Source organism: Ictidomys tridecemlineatus, chromosome 4 (genome assembly GCF_052094955.1).
Source record: "Ictidomys tridecemlineatus isolate mIctTri1 chromosome 4, mIctTri1.hap1, whole genome shotgun sequence".
NCBI classification, from domain to species: domain Eukaryota; kingdom Metazoa; phylum Chordata; class Mammalia; order Rodentia; family Sciuridae; genus Ictidomys; species Ictidomys tridecemlineatus.
Window position 1 is genome coordinate 3,357,806 of NC_135480.1, and position 12,205 is coordinate 3,370,010.

A 12,205-nucleotide genomic window follows, 5' to 3' on the forward strand; every position below is an offset into this window, starting at 1 on the left:
TTCCATCCCTCCCCACGAATGCTAAACAATTCCCCTGGGCTACAATTGGCTAATCTAACCAACTCACATTTGAGCTTCTATCTGCTCAATTAAAAGCTCTACCACAATCAGGGTCAGTCAGATTCCTGCTGTTCTGCTAAGATCTTCCCAAGAAGTTCACTGTGTCTAGAAAGGTGAGAACATTCCTTTTCTCCCTGTTCACCAGCTAGTACCAGGACGCCTGCCCAAGAGGTACACAGGATACACAGACACGGGAAGGCCCCCCTCCAGCCTGGCAGACTCCACCAACTCGCACCTTTACCACTGTACTTGGCAACATCATGAAAAGGCTTGCAAAGCCTGACACGCTTCCCTCAACAGCAACAAAGCGCCACATCAAGGACAGAAAAACAGGCCAATGCACTTAAAGGATGGAAAAGAAAATAATTCTGAATGACTAAAAACCAACAAACTGACCCAGAACTCGAGGCCTAGGACAAAGCAGACCCAAGGAACGAGCAGTGTGGCTCTGTGTCCCCTCCCTCCCTCCCCACTCCCCAGCTGCAGCCTTCCTCTACACTCAGCTGCAGCACTGAGAGGCCGCACCCCTGGGCCCTGGGCCTCTGCATTTATGCCCCCAACACACATGGACTGTTTCACCCGCTGTCTGCTGTGGGACCACCAAATCAAATGACTAAACACTGCTCCCTTGACACAGGAGGACAATGACATTTATAAAGAAGTTGGACTTCACTTAGGTTTCATCACCAAGGATTACAAAAGATCTATCAAATTTGGAGGTTCGAGGGAAAACAAAAGACCCATTTGCTTTAATGTTGGAATGCCAAGTTTAATGTTGGTTTCAAGAAGTCACAGTGCCAAGCCCTATCAGGGAGGAGGCCCCCCATCTTTAAAAGGCACCAGAAGACTACCCACAGTGGGGGACTGTGTCATGAACGTGGTGGTGCGTATGTCCACAGGCCTATGTGGAGTCGAGCCACTCAGAACACGGCGGGCGCTGAGGCAATGCTCATGCGCATTAGCAGAATTTAGCCATTCCACGTTCGGTACCAATTTCAAAACATATTTGTTTGCCAATCAAAAAGAAATAAAGCAATCAAGTTAGACTGCGGAAGGGACAGCAGGCAGAACAGATTTTCAAAAGAATGCGGCTGTTCCCTCCAGGGCCAACAGTCTGCTTTTACTGATCAAGACACCACAGTGATCCTTTTTTATGTGTGTATGTGGCAGTGCTGGGGACTGCACTCTACCACTCAGCAGTACCCCCTCCTGCAACACTACTACTTATGAATTAATTTCCTTTTAACTCAAATTAAAAATAAAGTTTTCACAGGAAAACATTTGAACTTTTACAGAAAACTATACAAGATTGAACTACTAATTTTTACCTGAAAACAGTCGATAGCCAAAATAACAATGAAACCACACATTGGGTTCCTTTGAAAGACAAAGGCATGAGCCTTAGAGTGTGGTCACACTTCACAAAACCTCAGTCTGAACAGTTTCTACCTATCACCAAAGAGATTAAAAGGTTCCCAGTGCCTGCCCGCTAGATAACTAACTGATCAATCAGCAATAGTGGTTAAATAAACCCTAGAGCATGAAGAGGCGCAGGTGAAGCTGAGGGTGGCAGGCCACCTACTGATCCTGGAGAGTGTGACCAGCCTTGGTTCAGGTCCAACTCTCTAAGAGCACTGGCTCACATTGTAGCTTAGGACTATGTTGGGGGACAGAGGAACCATCATGCCAAGAAAGAATCAGGAACCCCCACAGGACATCCCAACACCTACCTACAAGCCTGGTCAGTGCGTGAGCCCCAGCAGTCCAGATCTCATTTCACTGCCTCGGTCCACAGCTCCTTTCCCAAGCCATCACCTTTCCCTAACATCTTAAGTTAACCAGGTTGTTAGTTAAATGTCAGCAGACAAGTTAACAAGTAATTAAACAGCCAGGTAATCTGTGTAAATTTCCAAACTATGGGAGAATGCAAACCAATATGCCCTTCATTAACAAAATGGGGGAGGGAGAGCCAGATCCTAATGCACACAGGTGCTCTTGAAATTATGCTGAAACTAAATCCAACTGCATTTAATTATCTAATTTATACATACCTCCTTTATCTTCTGACACATATATGTGGTAGTGAATAATAAGATAATTTTTTTTTTCAATTTACAGATACAGCTGAGCAAGGTGGCACATTCCTGTAATCTCAGCTACTCAGGAGCATCACAAGTTCCAGATCATCTGGGCAACTAAGAAGTCTGTCCCAGAATAAAAAACAATAATGCTGGGGGTGTAACTGGTGGTAGAGCACTTGTCTAGCATTATGGTGCCCTGGGTTCAATCCCCAGTACTTCAAAGTCAACCAACCAACCAGACACATGTTACAAGTGAACCAAGACTGGCAAGCAGGGTATTTCTGAAGCTAAGTGATGAGTATAGGATCACTATTGTTTTTGAAAAGGATGAAACTTTTTATTATAGTGCTTAGAAATAATGACTAAGCAGTACATTTGTCATCCCATCAAAGAACACATTCCATGAAGGCACTATCCTGCTCAATGCAGTAGTTCCAGGGCCCAGCACAGGATCTGGCATGAGAGATGGCCAGGAAATTGCTGTCTAATAAATCCACTGCTGTTGAGTGACAGCTGCCTATTACCAGCATACAGCATGGCACCAGAGACCCCATGCACACTTCAGCCTGTCCCAAGCACCTTTCTCAGGACACAGAACAGACATTCCCCTGGTCATACCTGCTTACAAGATCTACTGAAATAACCATCCAAACACTCCACTTTTACTGAGGCAGTGGTCTTCCGTGCTACGCTCCTTTTTCTGTGTTTCTTGGCAATTCATGAGAATCTGATGTTCGAAAGTTTTCTCAATCCAATACTTAAAAGATCTTGGCATCCTCGTCAGTAAGCCATTTCCTCTCTATCCTATTTCAAATTACAGCCACCCAAGACTCCACTCTTATCTTTTTCTCAAAAGCAACTCCAACCATGTAACTTGCTTGTCTGTCTCCCACTGCAGACATGAGAGTAGGGTCTTAGACCCTGTGTTATTCAGTGGAGGCCCCAATACCTAGAACTGTGCTTGGTACTCATGAGAAAACAAATACATAAGAAGATATAGCCAGGCGCAGTGGAGCACACCTGTAATCCCAGAGGCTTGGGAGGCTGAAACAGGAGGATCCAGAGTTCAAAGCCAGCCCCAGCAACTGCAAGGTGCTAAGCAACTCAATGAGACCCCGTCTCTAAACAGAAACTATCTCACCTTGTTTTTGAATAGGCTTTTCTTTTCCCTCTGGACATGGGAGGAAAGCACATTTTAAGAGGTGGCAGAGAACATTTTACACAGATTAAGAATTTAAGGCTACATTGAGCAGTCAAGATGAAGAGTAAAATTCACAGTGATTTTTTTGTAGTTACAATAGTACAAAGCTGTAATGTCCCTCCTTTTACTAAACACTCACAAAATTTAAAATTTAACTACAGACAGAGCAAAAGCAACAGGACTTTCCCTGAAGCAGGCAGGGTAGAAAACAACTGTCAGATGAGAACAAATCTATGCCATCACAAACTTTTTCTTAAAAACATCCTAACAGGTCTGGGGTTAGTGGGAGAGCGCTTGCCTAGTGTGTGAGGCACTGGGTTTGAGCCTCAGCAACACATAAACAAAAACTTCACTAGCTACCCATCAATAAGGGTCTCCCACTTATTACATATGTCCCCCAAAGACAAACTCGTTCAGGGAGGCTCCCAATTTGCTAACAATCATAAGGCCATGAGGCCCATGCAAAGTAAGCAGAGACCGGAAGAGAGCAGTTTCCTGCCATTCCACATCAGCTACTTCCTATCACTGCAGTGGTACAAGAGTCGAACTAAGATGGGCCTTCTATTCTGGGTGCCTAAAACACACTTTGTCTTAAACAAAAAGCAAGGATTCCTTGGCTAGCAAACTCTCAGCAAGCTCAAGGTCCTAACTGGAATGACTGGATCCCAGCAACACCCAATCTTCCCACTTCACATAGCTGATGATCCGAGGCCATAGGGAGTGTAGTCCTGAGGACTGAATGAGGGGCACTTTACCACTGAGCTACACCTCCAGCCTTTTGTTTTGTTTGAAGACAGGGTCTCACTAAATTGCCCAGACCAGTCTCAAACTTGTGATCCTGCTGCCTCAGCTTCCAGAGTCGCTGGGACTACAGGCCTGCTGCATGTGCCACCAAGCCTGCTGGCCTTGGGATTCTTTGGCAAAATTTTTGGAAGCACAACATAAATTTATCAAAACAGGCTTTAAATTGCAAACAACCAAAAAAAAAAAAAAAAAAAAAAACAAGCCCCTCTGAACTCCACTGTGCTTACACATTCATATTTGAGATTACCTCCTCCTAATGCTAGACCATCAACTGCTCAAAAGAAGATATAAGATTTCAATCCTAGGCTACTAAAAATAAAAACCCTGATAAGCTAATGGATTTCCCCCCCTTGGAGAAAAGGGTCTCGCTATGTTGCCCAGGCAGATCTCAAACTTGTGGGCTCAAGCTATCCTCCCACCTCAGCCTCCTGAGTAGCTGAGGACACAGGCATGCACCATCATGTCCAGCTTAGTGGAAATAAATTTTAAGATTCACCTACAAACTCAGACTGTAAAGTGACAAACAATCCCATCTCAAAGAACTTAAGTCTCTATAGAAGTATGAAATGCTTCACACAGGTAAACTCCTCTAGCTCACTGTCTAACTGGCCAAGTCACAAAGCCATGATGTCTTGTAAGGTGGGAGGGAAACATCTCAGAACCTACATATTCTTAACCAACAAGTCAACCTGCACAAGTATGGAATGGAAGAGTGTCACTGGAGATGGGGAAGAACAAGAGGAAGTGGGACAGAAGAGGGACTTTTAGGGAGTGGGAAGGGTGCTGGGGGTGGGAGAGAGTAGATCAGTGGTTGTGCAGAATGAATGCACAATGGATGTATAGAATATCACAGGGAATACACCAATCTGTACAACGTGCAGTGACTGTAACAAAATAAGTAAAACGTATGCATTCTTTCTTAGAATTCAGTTGACCAAGTTTATCAAACCTGAAAATGATAAAACTGGCTACTGTTAAGAATTTGGCCAATTGCTCCAATTACTATTCCACATTCTTTCTGAAAAATACAGGATTCTAATACAACAAAATGAAAACAACTGGTTTTTAGATGCAACGATATATGGACACAGACAACAGCCGACATTCTGAACCAACGATACTGCTCAGACTGGGGAAAAACCAGACTGCCTAATAAGTTATCTGAAACAGCAGTAAAGTGTGCACAAAATCACACGGTGAGTGGAGGCCTTGAAATTCAGGCGAAAGTGTCCCTGTGGAAATTTGGGAAGGTTATAATTCCTACACTTACCTAATCTATAAATTGATCTCTCTCATAAACAATTAGGTTTACAACAGCTTTACAGACCAAAAATCTGCAGTCTTGGTTCCCCCGCCTCCCCAGCACTACGTCGGATTCTGGACTTCCAGATTAGGGAAGCTCTTCCGGCAAATCCGTGCAAATACTCCCAAATCGGAAAAACTCCAAGACCCGCAGCAACACCTCTGGCCCCAGCGTTTCGGGTAGGGGCACTCGCCAACCGTGACGCGGCGGGTTCACCGGGCCAGGCGACCCGGCCGCCCCAGCACTGCCGCTGCAGGAGGCCGGGCTCCGCGCGCGCTCGGGCCTCCGCGGCAGCGCGCGCAGCCGTCCACGGGAGCCGCCGGGCGCCCCGGCTGAGCCGCCGGGCAGGCGCAGAGGTGGGGCCGCCGCTCGCGCCGCCCGGCCCGGACCCACGGACGGCTCGCGCGGCCCGAGCGCGCCCCGCCCCCCGGCCCCGGAAGCCCAGCCCCGCGCCGCCCGAGCCTGCGAGGCGCCGGCGGGGGGCGCGGGCCGCACGTGCGCGCGGGCGGCGGCCGCGGCGCGAACAAAGCGCGGCTGACCTTCACCGGGCGGGGCGGCGGGCGCCGCGGGGAGGAGCGCGGGACGCCGTCCGCCCCGCCGCCGCCCGCCCTCCGCCCGTCGCCCCGAGCTCCGCCGCCACCCCGACCTCCCGGCCGCCCCGCCGCCCGCCGTTACCCGCAGGCGCCGCGCGCCCGCACCTCGCGCCTCCTGCGGCAGTGGCGGCCGTGCCTTCGCTCGCTCCGGGCTGCGCCGCCGTGGCCGCCAACAACGCCGCCTCCCGTTGGCCGCGCCGCCTGGCTCCGCCCTCAGCGAGCAAGGCGGGCTACGATTGGGCGAGCGCAGCGCAAGTCAACTGGGCCTCGGCGCCGCGCGCGGGGACCAATCAGGGGGTGATGAGAGGCAGGGGCTCCGCGCAGCACTCAGGCCCGCGAGCCGTATGCAAATCGGGTGTGTGACGTCGGGTAGCCCCGCGTCCTGTGCGCTCTCCCGCCGCCGCTCAGCACGTGGGGGCCGCGCAGCTGTAGTCTGGTTCCCAGCTCAGCCGCAGCAGCGTCTGCGCCCAAGTGCGTGGCGATGCTCGGCTGTGTCCCCAGGTCTTTAATACTTCCCGAGCGGCTCTTCAAAACTTCCATTTCTCCTGGCGCGATGGCGCACGCTTGTCAACCCAGCGGTTCCGGAGGCTGAGACAGGAGGAACGAAAGTTTGAGGCCAGTCTCACCAATTTAACGAGATCCTGTCTCAAAAAATAAAAAGGACTGGGGATGTGTCCCAGTGATTAAGCGCCCCTTTTCTTTGAGTGATGGTGCTTCTGAAACTACACACGTACACACACATAAATCCTACCCCCGCACCGGGTTATCACTGTCCTCCGTTTATAGCGGAGGACGGGAAGATTTAAAACCATCTGCAGACTCCTGGCAGAGGGGTGAAGGGCACGGGTTGCTGCAAACCCCCGCGGGGCCGGAAAACCCAGGCGAGCCCCCTGCAGGAGCTGGGTGTCCCCGGGCCTGAGTGCCTGAGTGCCGTCCCACTTTTCCATAATGGCCATGCAGTGCACTAGGCGACAGCGGGAAAGGAAGCACAGACCGACCCTGAAGGAAAATTGGTTCTGGCCCTGCCTGGATGTGGGGGTTGGTGTGGGAGGCACTGAGCGAGCAGCCAGCTTGATGCGGCATCTGCTGTCCTTACCACCCCCTTCACACGGGTAGTAGGACACCTTTGGGACGGGAGAGGAAGCAGACCCCCGGGGCTCAGCCTGCCCTGAGCTTTGGGGTGCATCTAGTCCCACACAGGCCCCGGGCTCACAGTGAACATGTGTGGCAGCTGGGAGCAGCTGCTTGCTGAGCCCAGGGCTAAACCCGAAGCTCTGAGGGGCTACAAGACTGGCTCTTGGGTCTGCCTGGGGCTGGGACGTTGGACCCAGGAATACACCTGCCCGTGCCTGGAGATGTGCACCCCCAGGTGGGCCCCGTGGGTTTGAAAAGCAGGCCATGGAGGTCACACGTTCTTTCTGCTCACATCTTCCCTCATCAGCACCCTCCAGTCACTTGGGTATTGAGGATGGTCACCCCCTCTGAGAGGCTTCGCTCCCACCCAGTGCCAATCCCTCTTATTTCCATCAGGCACTGCCGCCTGCCTGCCTCCTTCACTTGTCCCCACCACTGGAAAAGAGCAGTGTCAGCAGGCTTCCAGGGGTAAGGCTGACGGGGCTGAGAGCCGAGGACCTACGGAGTGACCAGCTGGGCTTGGCGTGTGGGGCCTGCCCGGCCAGCCGCATACTGTGTTCTGGGACCTGTAGATAGTCAGGGTGGCTCATGTCCCTACAGATAGTGTGGGGGAGCCCACAGGGAGGGGTCCCCCATATGACAGGGATTGGGGGAGGGGCAGGTGACACCTGGGTGAGGCTGCAACTAGGGAACTGTGGGGAATGTGTAGGTGGCCCAGGGGCCCCGGTCCTCTTGCATTCTCTCAGGTCTGTGCATGGTGGGTCTGGGACCCCCAGCAGAAACGGGAGTGACCCCGTGCAGGGAGGCTCTTTGCAGCCTGGAAGATGCCGTCTGTTCTGAAATCAGGTAACAATCATTACTTGCCTGCGCAGTGACTGCATGATCTGTTCTCCATTTTAGTCTTGGATGAATTTTTATTTTTTTGGTACTGGGGATTGAACCCAGGGGCACTTAAACACTGAGCCACATCCCCAGCCCTTTTTTATATTTTATTTAGAGACAGTCTTGCTGAGTTGCTTAGGGCCTTGCTAAGTTGCTGAGGCTGGCTTCGAATACCTCATGATCCTCGTGCCTCAGCTTGCGAGCCACTGGAGTTACAGGTGGGTGCCACTGCACCACCTCTATATTTCATTTCTTCATCTATCTATTTAGTGGGCACCAGGGATTGAACTCAGAGGCACTCGACTACTGAACCACATTCCCAGCCCTATTTTGTATTTTATTTACAGACAGGGTCTTGCCGAGTTGCTTAGAGACTCGGTTTATGTTGAGGCTGGCTTTGAACTTGCAACCCTCCTGCCTCAGCCTCCTGAGCCGCTGGGATCACAGGCGTGCACCACCGCCCCTGGCATATTTTTAATAGACACACAGTAATAATGGGTGTTGATGGGGTCCAGTGTGGCATTTCCATGCCGGGGGCAATGTGTACTGATCAGGCTGGGGTCACTCGCGTGCCCACCACCAGTTGTGTGTGTGGGAGAGTGAAGACCCTCTGTGCCAGCTGTCAGGAAGTGCTCCGTTGCCGCCAGCCAGTTCCTCCTCTGTGCCATGGCACGTTAGAAGTCAGTCCTCCTGCCCAGCTGCACCCGGGAGCCCGTGTGCCTCCTCTCCAGCCACCCTCCCCCCCCTTCCCGGGCTCTGTGGCCACTGCCTCACTCGCTGCTTTGGGACCGTGCTTTAGCTTTCACAGAAGTGAGCACGGAGCACTTGTCCCTGTGCCTGGCGCGTGTCACTGTGCTCAGGTTCTCCGGTTCCCTTGGTTTCGCGGCACATGGCAGAACGCTCTCTGTGGCCAAGCGCTCTTCCTTGACGCGTTTGCACTCACACCCAGGAGGACTCCTTATGGACGGCTGCAGAGGGCGCTGCACAGGGCCTGCACATGCGGTGTCTTCAACGTGCCAACGTCAGCTCTGGTGGTTCTGGGGAGCGGGACAGCGGTCCCGTGTGTCTTTCCCTGTGCCCGCGTTTTCCAGGCACTTTTCGTATCTCATTTGGCTCTTGGGTGGATTTATTTTCATAAAGCACTAAGTCGTTTCTCTGCTACAGAGAACAGTGACTTATGAGACTGGTGTCTATTTCTTGTGGCTGCTGCAAAGTACCACAAACCAGGGGGCTTGAAGCCACAGTGGTCCCTTCTCTCAGCTCTGGGGGCTGGGAGTCGCAATCCAGGGCTCAGCAAGGCTGGGCTCCTCCCAAGGCTCCAGGCAGGACCACAGCCTGTGTGCCCCTCTTACACAGAGCCAGTCACACTGGATTTAGGGCCCCCAACTCTAAGATGACCTTATCTTCACCCATCTAATTACACGTGCAGACCCTATTTCAAAAAAGGTCGCATCTGCAGGTCCAGGATGAACATGAACATGGGGGCCCTATTCAACTCAGTACAATGTGCTGAGAATCTGGTGCTTCTCTTGTGTCAGTGGCCATTCTCAGGGGACATGCCCCTGTGGGGTGAACCTCTTGCCTCAGTGGGGCTGCAAATTCTGGACATTCCATATTGAATGCTCAGAGCTGCTAGGCTGAGACTGAGGCCTGGCCCACTGCTGTGGGAGGGGACAGGCCTCTTGCTGACCACCCTCACTGAGAGCCCCTGCTCTGCCCTCCACAGGGGCCAGACACCCGCAGTGGCCGCTGCTCTGGCCCCAGAGGACAGTGTGGTCCGGGCATTTTGGACCCGTGTCTGAAGATCTCAGGAGCCGGCTGAGGTTTTCCACTTCAAACCCAACACCCAGAACCTGGGAACCAGCCCGTCTCCCTGAAGTCCCTGGTCCTTCCTGGAGACGCTGTAGTCGGGGCATGCTCACTTCTGCTCCTGGGCCCTCAGGCTCCAGGCTCTGGTGGTGCTAGAACAAGGCTCTTGCATAGAGCCCAGTCATGCTGGACTCGGGGGACAGAAGCCTGCCTGGCTAGCCACTGCCCACTCAGCCCAGGCCCCTTTCACCTGGAGGGTGCCTGTTCTTCCTGAACTAAGCCACGCTCCTGCCCTGGCTCTCCATCTCAGCCATCTTCCAGCTGTGGGTACCCAGGTAGTCTGCCACCCTGCCCTGTCCCCTAGTCTCCCATGAGCTCTGTCCCTGCCACCTGCTGCTCACATTAGCATTATCCACCAGTAACACTGACATGAGGGCAGGAGAGGGGTGGGTCTTGATTTAAAATCCCTAGATGCTGCTTAAGTGCAGTGGCTGGGGAGCCCTAGTATCAGACTCCCAAGGTGGCCCAGGGGCTCCTTGGCACGGAGGGTCTCACCCCGCGGTTCTGGCTCTGCACCAGCACCCCTCCCCAGGTGCTGCCACCAGCTGTGGCCGTCAGCAGCCCTTTTCCTCCTGGGTCCTGCTACCCAGAGCTCAGGGGACCTGGCCTGTGCTGTGCTCCTGGACTCCCTGTCCTTGCAGGTGGTCCCTGAGGCGGACTGAGCTCTGGAGGCAGACTGGCACCTGGAAAAGCAGGCAGCATCTGGCTAGCTGTGCCAAGTCGCCCGGGCCTGTGGTGGTGGTAGGCAGCATCTTTGTTCCCACCCATGGGGGTGCCTAAATGACAGCATTGCAGGGAAGGACACTGGAGGCACGTGAGGGCACAAAGAGCCTGTTTCTCTGTCAGGATGGACGTTGTCTCCTTCATGTGATCTTTTGTTTTTGTGGTGCTGGGGATGGAACCGGGCCTTGAGCAGGCTGGGCAAGCTACACCCCAGCCCCTTTGGCATCTGTGAAGAGACTTGTGCCTTTCTCCCTAGAACCCGCAAGTCACCTGTGGGAGGGCACTTTGCCACGGTGTGTTATGCAGCCCCTGGAACTCTCCCAGGGGTCTCAGCAACTCCATCAAGACCAGAAAGGGTCGCCCTTCTACCAGCGGGCAACATTGGGCAAGTCTTCCCTTTAGCTGGGGCCATTTGGTGGCCCTGAAACAGTCCCATGAAAGGAGGAAGAATGCCTGATGCGGTCACTTATGCACAACAGGTTTGTAGAGGAAGGGCTGTCACAAGGGCTGCTCCAGGAGTGACAGTACTCTTTGGCTCTGTTTCTGAGCTATCATACTCTCCACTGCCCTGACTGTCCCAGACATGCCAAGGGGAGCTCCCGGGGAAGCTGCAGATAGTGTCGGGGTCCCGTGAGCCCTGAGGCTGCACTGTGCGGGGCCAGAGCACGCCAGGTGAGTACCAGGCACCCGTGCTGGCAGTGGGGGGGGGGCTCCCCATGAGGCCAGCGCATGGGCAGAGCTGCCTAACTGCCACCACAAGGACACACCACTGTCCCCTGCAGCCACCCCCACCACCCCTCCATCCCCATAGCGAGGTTTGAGAACAGTACCTACAGGGGTGGCATGGACCTGAGATGACTTTCCCCTTAGTGTGATTCCTAGACATGGCAGCAGTACATGCCACTGGCTCGCCCATATCCTTTTGCCGTGACTCCATCAGTCATTAGAAGTGTCCCTCTTTGGGCACAAGGAGTCCAGGCTTCCCACTTCCTTCTGTACTGGCGGATTCTGAAGGAGGTGGCAGCATCTAGAGCCCGCAGAGCCCGTGCACTCACTGCTCCGAGGAGTCGCCTTCCCGTCTAGAGCCAGGAGACACTCTGCGGCTACACTGTCGGTCAGGTCATAGCGCTTTGTCCAGCTCATACGGAACAGCACAGGGACTTAACTTGTTTTTTTAAGTTTGTATTTTATCTCTTACATTAAAATCCTGGTTGCTGACATCAGTGTTATTTGCTCTGTCTCAGCATAGAGTTTGGAAACACCATACCAATGTTACTAGAGGCAGAACTACCACGTCTCGCTGGACTGCTGTGCACCCCTGGCCTGGGCAGGCCCCCACCCAGGTGACTAGCAGAGGCCGGTCTCTGAGCTGAGCTGATCAGTCTGCAGCAGCCATGGTTTGGATCTGAACGGTGTAAAGGCCTGGTCTCCAGCCCATGGTGCTGCTGGGAGGTGGGGGGATCCAACTGGGAGGAGGTAGGGTTATGGGGTTGACCCTGAGGGGAGACTGGGAGCCCTGCTCTTCCTGTCTCTGCTCCACCACGTGCTCCCTGCC

At 53.2% G+C, this 12,205-nt stretch overlaps 1 protein-coding gene across 13 annotated transcripts in view; it reads right to left on the bottom strand.

Moving 5' to 3' along the window:
- Nucleotides 1-6,274, bottom strand: part of Nap1l4 (nucleosome assembly protein 1 like 4) — a 33,050-nt gene extending 26,776 nt beyond the window's left edge. For 6 of the 13 annotated variants that reach the window (XM_078045388.1, XM_078045384.1, XM_078045382.1 and 3 more), the window contains exon 1: nucleotides 6,148-6,274. The gene's annotated coding sequence lies outside the window, so the exon portion shown is untranslated. Of the gene's footprint in view, nucleotides 1-1,790; nucleotides 1,909-5,416; nucleotides 5,699-6,124 lie in introns of those variants that run through there. The other 7 variants (XM_078045385.1, XM_078045380.1, XM_021720279.3 and 4 more) reach the window with 6 other exon arrangements.
- Between the last annotated feature and the right edge of the window lie 5,931 nt (nucleotides 6,275-12,205).